This window comes from Rousettus aegyptiacus, unplaced genomic scaffold (assembly GCF_014176215.1).
Source record: "Rousettus aegyptiacus isolate mRouAeg1 unplaced genomic scaffold, mRouAeg1.p scaffold_m13_p_1, whole genome shotgun sequence".
NCBI classification, from domain to species: Eukaryota; Metazoa; Chordata; class Mammalia; order Chiroptera; family Pteropodidae; genus Rousettus; species Rousettus aegyptiacus.
Window position 1 is genome coordinate 13,020,566 of NW_023416284.1, and position 8,000 is coordinate 13,028,565.

Genomic DNA, 8,000 nt, shown 5'->3' on the forward strand with positions numbered 1-8,000 from the left:
TGTTTATTAACTAGGAAGCTCTCTGAACCCCATCTTTTGTGGGTTTTTATGGAGGCTTCATTACATAAGCATACTTGATTAAATCATTGGCCATTGGTAATTGAACTCAATTTCCAGCCCCTCAATTTCCCCTCCCCAGATGTGGGGCTCAAGATTGAAAATCAAGATTAAAAGTCAAGATTGAAAGTTCCAGCCCTCTAATCATGATTAGTTCCTCTGGAAACCAACCCCCATCCTTAGGTCACCTAGGGGCTTTCCTAAAGTCACCTCATTAACATAAACTCTGGTGTGATTAAAAGGGGTTCCAGCCTTTGTCTTGTGCTCTCTTCTATACCAGTCAATAAAAAAATAAGTATAAACATAAATCAGATCACATCATTCCATTTTTGCATCCTCTTGCATTTTAAATAAAATCTGAATTCCTTTTCATGACCCATAAGGCTGCAATAGGCAGAATAATGCCCCTCCACGCACACAAAAAGATATTGCTATAGATGGAATATTTTTGCCCCCTAAAGTTCATGTGCTAAATCCTAATGTTCAGTGTGATAGTATTTGGAGGTTGGACATTTGAGAAGTGAGTAGGTCATAAAGGTGCAGCCTTCATTAATGGCATTAGTGCCCTTACAAAAGAGACTTCAGAGAGCTCCCTAGTCCCTTCTGCCATGTGAGGACATAGTGAGAAGACAGGCATCTATGAACCAGGAAGGGAGTTCTCACCAGATATCAAATCTGCCAGCACCTTGATCTTGAAATTCCCCGCCTCCAAAACTGCGAGAAATAAAATTCTGCTGTTTATAAGCCACCCAGTCTACGATATTTTTGTTACAGCAGCCCAAACAGAACAAGATAGATGTCCATGTCTGAATTCCCCAAACCTGTGACTATGTTACCTTATGTGGGAAAAGGGACTTTGCAGGTGAGATTAGGTTAAGGATCTTTAAATGCAGAAATTACGTTGGATTACCTGAATGGGTCCAATGTGATTACAAGGGTCTTCATAAAATGGGGGGTGGGGAGAGGGTAGGAAGGTCAAAGAAGATAATAAACTGCTGACTTTGAATGGGGAAGGAGCCAAAGAATGCAGGCAGCTTTTAAAAGCTGGAAAAGGCAAAGAAACAGAGTTCTTAGAGCCTCCAAAAGGAATGCAGCTCTGCCAAAACCTTGATTTTAGCTTCCACCCATTTCACCCAATTCTGACCTTCAGAATTAGAAATTGTTTCAAGCCACTCACTAAGTCTGTGGTAATTTGTTATAGCAAATAATAACAAACTAATACAAGGGCCCTGCGTGATCCTAATTCCAACCTCATTATTATCGTTGTCACCTCATTCACTGTGCTTGAGTCACTGCAACCAAGTATTTTTCCTACTTCAGGGCCTTTGCAATTGTTATTCCCTCTGCTAGTAATGCTCTCTCCCAGCTCTGAAGACGTCTGGCTCCTTCCAATCTCAGTTCAAGTGCCACCTCCACGGAGTAGGTCTCCCTGATCATCCTGTCAGGAGTGGATACCCCTCACACAGCCCCACAATCACATCCCTGTTTATTGCTCTTCTAAATGATTGTGTTCATTACCAACCTAAACCCATTTCTTTATCGTAAAATTGGTTTCCTGCTGTTTTTTTCCTGTTATCTGGGGAGTCCCATAGGCACCAACAAGTGTCTGTATGTCTGGTATGCAAACCCCAACCTTGAAGAAGTATCCACAACACATATTTCTGTTTTCCTTGTGACTCGGTAATGGCTTCAACATAGTCTATCTACCAGATTCATTCTGTGTTAGTTCTTCAGGCTGTTTGCCCCTTTTCTAAAATGTCACCTGATGGCAGATTTGAAAATGCTTTAGCGTGTGCTGTTTCAGAAATACCTCTCTCCCTTGATCATTTCATCGATAAGTTGTGCCCGAAAGTCCATTTGTTTGGAGGAACCCATCTAGCTAATATTTTGTCAATTAACCAATTTTTAATGTTATTCTTCTAGTTAATGTATCTACTTCCTAATTGTATTTTTCTTCTTGAGTTTTATCTTTCTGCATGCTGAGTCATGGTCTCCTGATATGTAAGATTGTCATATACGATGATGTATATTCTCCCATATTGGCTATTTATTAGACAATGATTTATTTTCCACTTTAGTTACCAAATTATCAGAACATTGGCTACTGCCCATAGATCAGAATTCAAGATAATTTCAGCATATCCTTTTTTGCAAGTTATAACTTATTGGCAATTGTACCGATTTTAAGTCACCATAGCAGGCTGTCTTGTGTGGCTTTCCGCCTGCCAGAGTTTGCCGTGTGGTTGAATTTAGGCTTGCTGTTTTCTATCTGATCCCTTCTAGTATAAGCAAAACACTCTCATCCTCGAGCCACGCACATCAAGAGTGCCCCAGTGCCAACCTGGACCAAGAGGAAGCTTGCTGTCTCCACAGGAGTAGTTGAGGTCTTCCTTGCTCTCTCTTCTCATGCAGCAATTATAGCCAAGGCTAAAACACATTTCCCTTAATACCATTTCCATTTCAGGTAAGTAGGACTTTCTGCTAACCCCTTTGTTTGGTCAGGATTACTGGGTCTAGCTCATGCTGGGATAAGTAATTTGGTTCTTATCTGGGGCTACCAACAGTCTCTGCATCTTGTAATGCAAACAACATAGCCAGTGTCTTTTTTTTCTCTTGGGCTAGTTTTCTGTATCAGAAAATGTCCCGAGGCAGAAACAGTTCTATGTCTGATTCTCAAAGTCTATCTCAGAGTGACCAAACAACATGTCCGTCAGTCACTGAAATCTCTTTTCTTTAGTAGGATAGGTGCTCAGAGTAATGAGGTCCTACTGCCCTCTTTAGTCTCTCCAAGGAGGTCTGTTGTCTGACGGAAAGTCTTGGCCTTTGTCCCCTAGTCATTTGATATACTGTAAAAGAATGTCTAACATGGAATCTGTTTTCTCCAGCAGTCAAATAATCCTATCTATTTTAGGTTTTTTGTTTTTTTAAATGCTAGGCTGTGTCCTTTATCTGTTCATTGATTCTGGTGTTGTGCTCCCGCTAATGAACAAATTTTACTAAAATTGTAACTAAGATGTTCCCTGTTATAGTTTTATGGTGGGCAAATGTCCATCCTTTTATTTCTAAACATTTTATAATTTTATCTGTTTAAATTATTGTATGCTTTCTATCTGTTCCTCTAATTTATGATAGCATGTATATAATAATGGGTAAGGGAATTTAACATTCTCAAATCCTTGCAAGCACTAGGCTATTTGTATATTCCTGGAATAGTTTCTGAAATATCTATTGTTTATCTTGCTAAGTAAATGCAAATTGGGCTAAGCAATCAAGAGGTATTGGCATTACCAAAAGAGATTATTTTCTTAGATATGTAGAGATCTTTTCTGGGATTTCTAATGTGTTAGATAAGCACTCACTATACTTTTTGTACATTCTGTTTTATTTTGTACATTATATTTTACTTCTATTGCTGTTTCTGTTGTCAATTTTCATTTTCCTTCTGGCTGCCCTAATGAGTTCTAGAGGCTTAGGTCCACCAAATTATGCCTTCTTTTTCTAATTCAGTGACAATGACTGTGATCTCATTATTTCATCCTTGAATTTTGCCAATATAAGGACAAAAAGGCAAAAGAACTGTCTCCCCACGTGACTCAATATAAAAACCTTTGCTTAACACGTTGTCATGCTAACAGCATGGATTTGGAAGTCAGGTTCCAAGTTCAAATTCTGACTTTGTCTGTTTTGGCTATGGATTGAACCTTAACACCATACTTAGTCTACGTGAGGCCTAAGCCAGCTTTACCAGAAGGAGGCGCTCTCTTAGGTTCTGGGTACAAGCTATCCAGGTGGGCTGTCCCAAGCTTTCTCAGCTTTGTGCGTCTTTCTCCTGCCCGGATGGCTGTTGACTCTCTGGTCACCTGGCTAGGTCCTCTCCAGATTTGGATTTCGGCCCATACAAGTATTCCTCTGGGAGGCAGACCACTTCCTCACTTCCTTCTTATAGTTAACATCTCTGTGCCTCAACTTCTTCATCTGCAAAATGGGGATGACAATAGTGCCTACTTCATGGCACTATTGAAAAGTGAATAAGCTGATGCATGAAAACAGTCCCTAGCAAATAGAAAGCACTCGATAAATTAATTATAATTAACTTATCATTAATAATATTTTTGTTAACAATTGTTTATTCATTTTACATATACTTTTATTAGTTTATTATTCTCTGGCTTCTCTGCTCCAGAGAAGGCTGGGTTCCCCTCTCTGTTCCCATAGCTCTGGCTCTTATAATGCTAAATTGTACTTTTGTTTTGCTTGGCTGCTAGGCTCTGAACTTAAGGGTCATGTGTCCTTTACTGCTATACCCCAGCTCCTAGTGCAGGATCAGGCACTTTAGGACTCAAGGTCAAAGTGAGATAATACAATAGGAAGAAAATGGAGTCCAGAGCCTTACTGGAATGAGGAGTCCTAGCTCTGTCTCCCATTTCTGGGGCTACTTTGAATAAGGCCCCTAATGTCTCTGGCCTCTGGCTTCCTATCTAGAAAAGGAGATGACTAGACCTGTCCCAGGGAGTTTCTGGAGTGAAGGTATTCAAAGCACCCAGCTTGGAATTGGCATCCATGAATAGTTATTTACTAGCAGCTTAACAAATCATAAGTTGCATGAAAGAATGTGAGAAATGAATGTGACATCCTCGATGCAGAAGCGTCAGCCCATATCTAAGGCTCAAAGAAAGTCTGAGGGGAAAGAGCCCTAGAGATGATCCAGTCTTGTCGACCCATTGTACAGAACAAAAAGGGCACATTAGTTTGGTGGGGCAACTGTTCTTCTCTACAGTTACCTGAACATGTAGTGAAGAGGACGAAGCCTCAGCCCCTAGATACTGAACACTTGGCTTCTTGGAGAGCCGCCACCATCCTTGGCTTCGAAGCGAAGGGACATCCTGCAGTCTCCCAGGGGCTGTTTCCAGGATGCTCAGCAAGGTTCCTTATTAACTTTGACTACCCTCTAGGGGACGTTTTTCTCCAGAACCGTGGGTACCAGCTGAATTCCCCATGGAGACGGTTAGGGCACTGTCCAAGCCCCTTAATCCTCTCCCCTTCTCTTTCTATGCTCACTCCCATGGCACTATCGCCCCATCTTGTGGCTTTATATATACCATCTGTATGTTGACTGTTTCTAAGATTTTATTTGCCCAGTCCACACTTCTCCCCTGAACTCCAGACTTGGAGATCCAGCCACCTCTTGTCACGTCCACTGGAATGTCAAACAGGCATCTCAGTCTGAATGTACCGAAAACTGAGCTCTTGATCATCCTGCCCCTGCCCCACAGATCTCCCCATCCCAGTTATGATGGCAACTCCATCCTTCCAGATGCTCAGATTGAAACCAGAGCACCATCCTTAACTCATTTCTTTCCTTCATACCGCCAAGTCCGATGTGTCAATAAATCCTATTGGCTGTACCTTCAAAATATGTTTACTTCCTGCTATCTTGGTCCAGACCACCATCATTTCTAGACTTAATACTAGTCTCCTATCTGGTCCTACAGCATCTAGCCTTGCTCAGTGGTTCTCATCTCATCAGAGAAAAAGCCAAAGTGCTTACAATGACCTCGAGGGCCCTACCTGATCCGACTCATTTCCTATCACCCTCCGTTGCTGCATTCACTCCACACTGGTGCTGCTTGTGCCAGGCACTCTCCTGCTGCAGGGCCTTTGCTCTTGCTCTTCTCTCTGCCTAGCACGTTCTTCCTTTAAATAATCGCATGGCTGGCTCCTTCACTTCTCTCAGATAATTATTCAAAAGACCCATCTTCCTGAGGCCTTTTCAGTCTGTCCTGTCAAAATTTCAGCATCTCTCCGCCATTTCACATCTCCCAGCCTTGCTTCATCTTTTTCTTCTTAATATTTATCACTATTCAATACACCATACATTTGACTCATTTATCCTCCACTGGAATGTAAGTTCCACATGGGTAGAGCTTTTGTTTATTTTGCTCTCTGAAGTATCTCCAATACCAAAAACAGAGGTTAGTGATATTTTAAAAATTTACATCCTACTTTTAATTTAATCTTCCCAATAACCCAATAAGATACTTCAGTATTGTCCCCATTTTATAGATGAGAAAACCAAGGCAAAGAAGTCACTTGCCCATGGGTCACACCGCTAGGAAATGGGACCTGGGGTATTCTCTACCCCACCCCTTACCTTACTAACCTTATTTATTATCATTATTTGTGCTCGGGTTTCTCTTGATTTAAATGAGGCTCATAAGAGTGTCCTCTTTGTAGGGTCACTGTGATGATTAGGTGTTACAAAGCATGTGACAAGCTGAAACCCAGTGCCTGGAATATTGCAAACACTTAAGAAGTGGTCGTTAGAAATATGATAGGGTCTACAAGGGGTTAGAAATATGATAGGGTCTACAAGGGGTTTGTTCTTGGTTCATGAAAGGTAGGGCCATTTCAGGCACAGAGCCCAGTCAAGGGCCTGGGAAGATACTATTATTGTTAACATGGCTATCATTCTCCTCTGCTTTTCCGTGTAGCATGTTTTAGCCACACCAGCCGGTACCCAGAATGAGTCCAGGCTGTGACTGGGTCATGTACTAGGTACTCTGCTTGGGATGCATTTAGTACATTTTCTCTATGGAAATTCCTATGTATCCTTCAGGGCCCAACTCAGAAATGCCCTCCTCGGGAAAGACTTTCCTGACTGCCCCAGGCACCCCCTGTTCCTGTTATACTTAAAACAACTATTTATTTAATGATTATCTTTTTGTTGATATATTTGTTTAATCTGAAGCCCCTACTAGGCTGTGAGCTCTCCTAGGGCCAGGTGTTGTGGGACCTGAAGTATAGACGATTTTAAAAATATGAAATTAGGACCAAAGCAGGCTTGAGAGTGAATATTTATTTAGAATGAGAAAGAAAAAATCTCAACTTTTAAAGTTAAAAAAACTGAAAAGTACCACAAAAAAATAGAAATAAAAAATAATAACAAATCATTATTAATCAACTACTTAGTTCTTTTCTGTAATACTTTTTTCTTACATTTCTGGCTGCACACTCTTTTATCACTTATGTGACAACACTGGATGATATTTTCCACAACAGAACTAGGAAAATTAGTCAGTCTTTCCTCTAGCATCATTGATCAAAATTCGTTTTTTTAAATTAGTAATCATTTAGATTTTTTCCCTTTGCCTTTGCAATTCATTATTGGTAAGGTTATATATACTCTTAAGGATTTGTTGTCAAACTTGGGATAACCTCTATCTCACCTCTTACGTATGTGAGCGGTAAGATCTGGAAAGGTTTTCCACAGACTAGCTTCTGGCTTCATACATTTCAAACCTATTTCTCCCCCAATACCTGCATACCACCAGGGCCAGGCATAATGATGATTCATATCACAACTAGGGAAGACAGTACAGTGGGCATTAGGAAGCCATTCTGGGGCATCTAGAAATAATAAAACTATACCCAGAAGGAGCTGGGACGTCATAAGTATATACCCCCCAAACCCAAACCAACATTCTCTTATTCAAATTCCATCAATGCCTGTGGCCATCTGACATGAAGAGAGGTGTGATGGAGGAGATAGGGTGAAGTGACTGATTAAAATATCTCACTTTTGCAAATTTTATGAAAATATATAATCCCATGCAAACAATGTATCCTAGAGCTTAAGCATTCCAAGCTTCATGGTACATCCATGCCTAAGGCAGACTTGAGTCTTCTCTAAGTCCCCCAAGGCCTAGCCTTGGACATCATACACAATAGGATACCAAGGTTGCATAGAATGACAGTTTAGAAGGGAGAGCCATTAGAGAGCACTGGGACTCTAAGGTGTCTCAAAAGCTACTACCGGGGACTTTTAAAACTCTAAATAATAGTGATGACATTAAGAGCCATTATCCAGCCCAACATACACTGGATACTTTGTTATGTGACAGATACTGTTCTAACTATCTGTCTTGTATCGAGTTATTTAACCC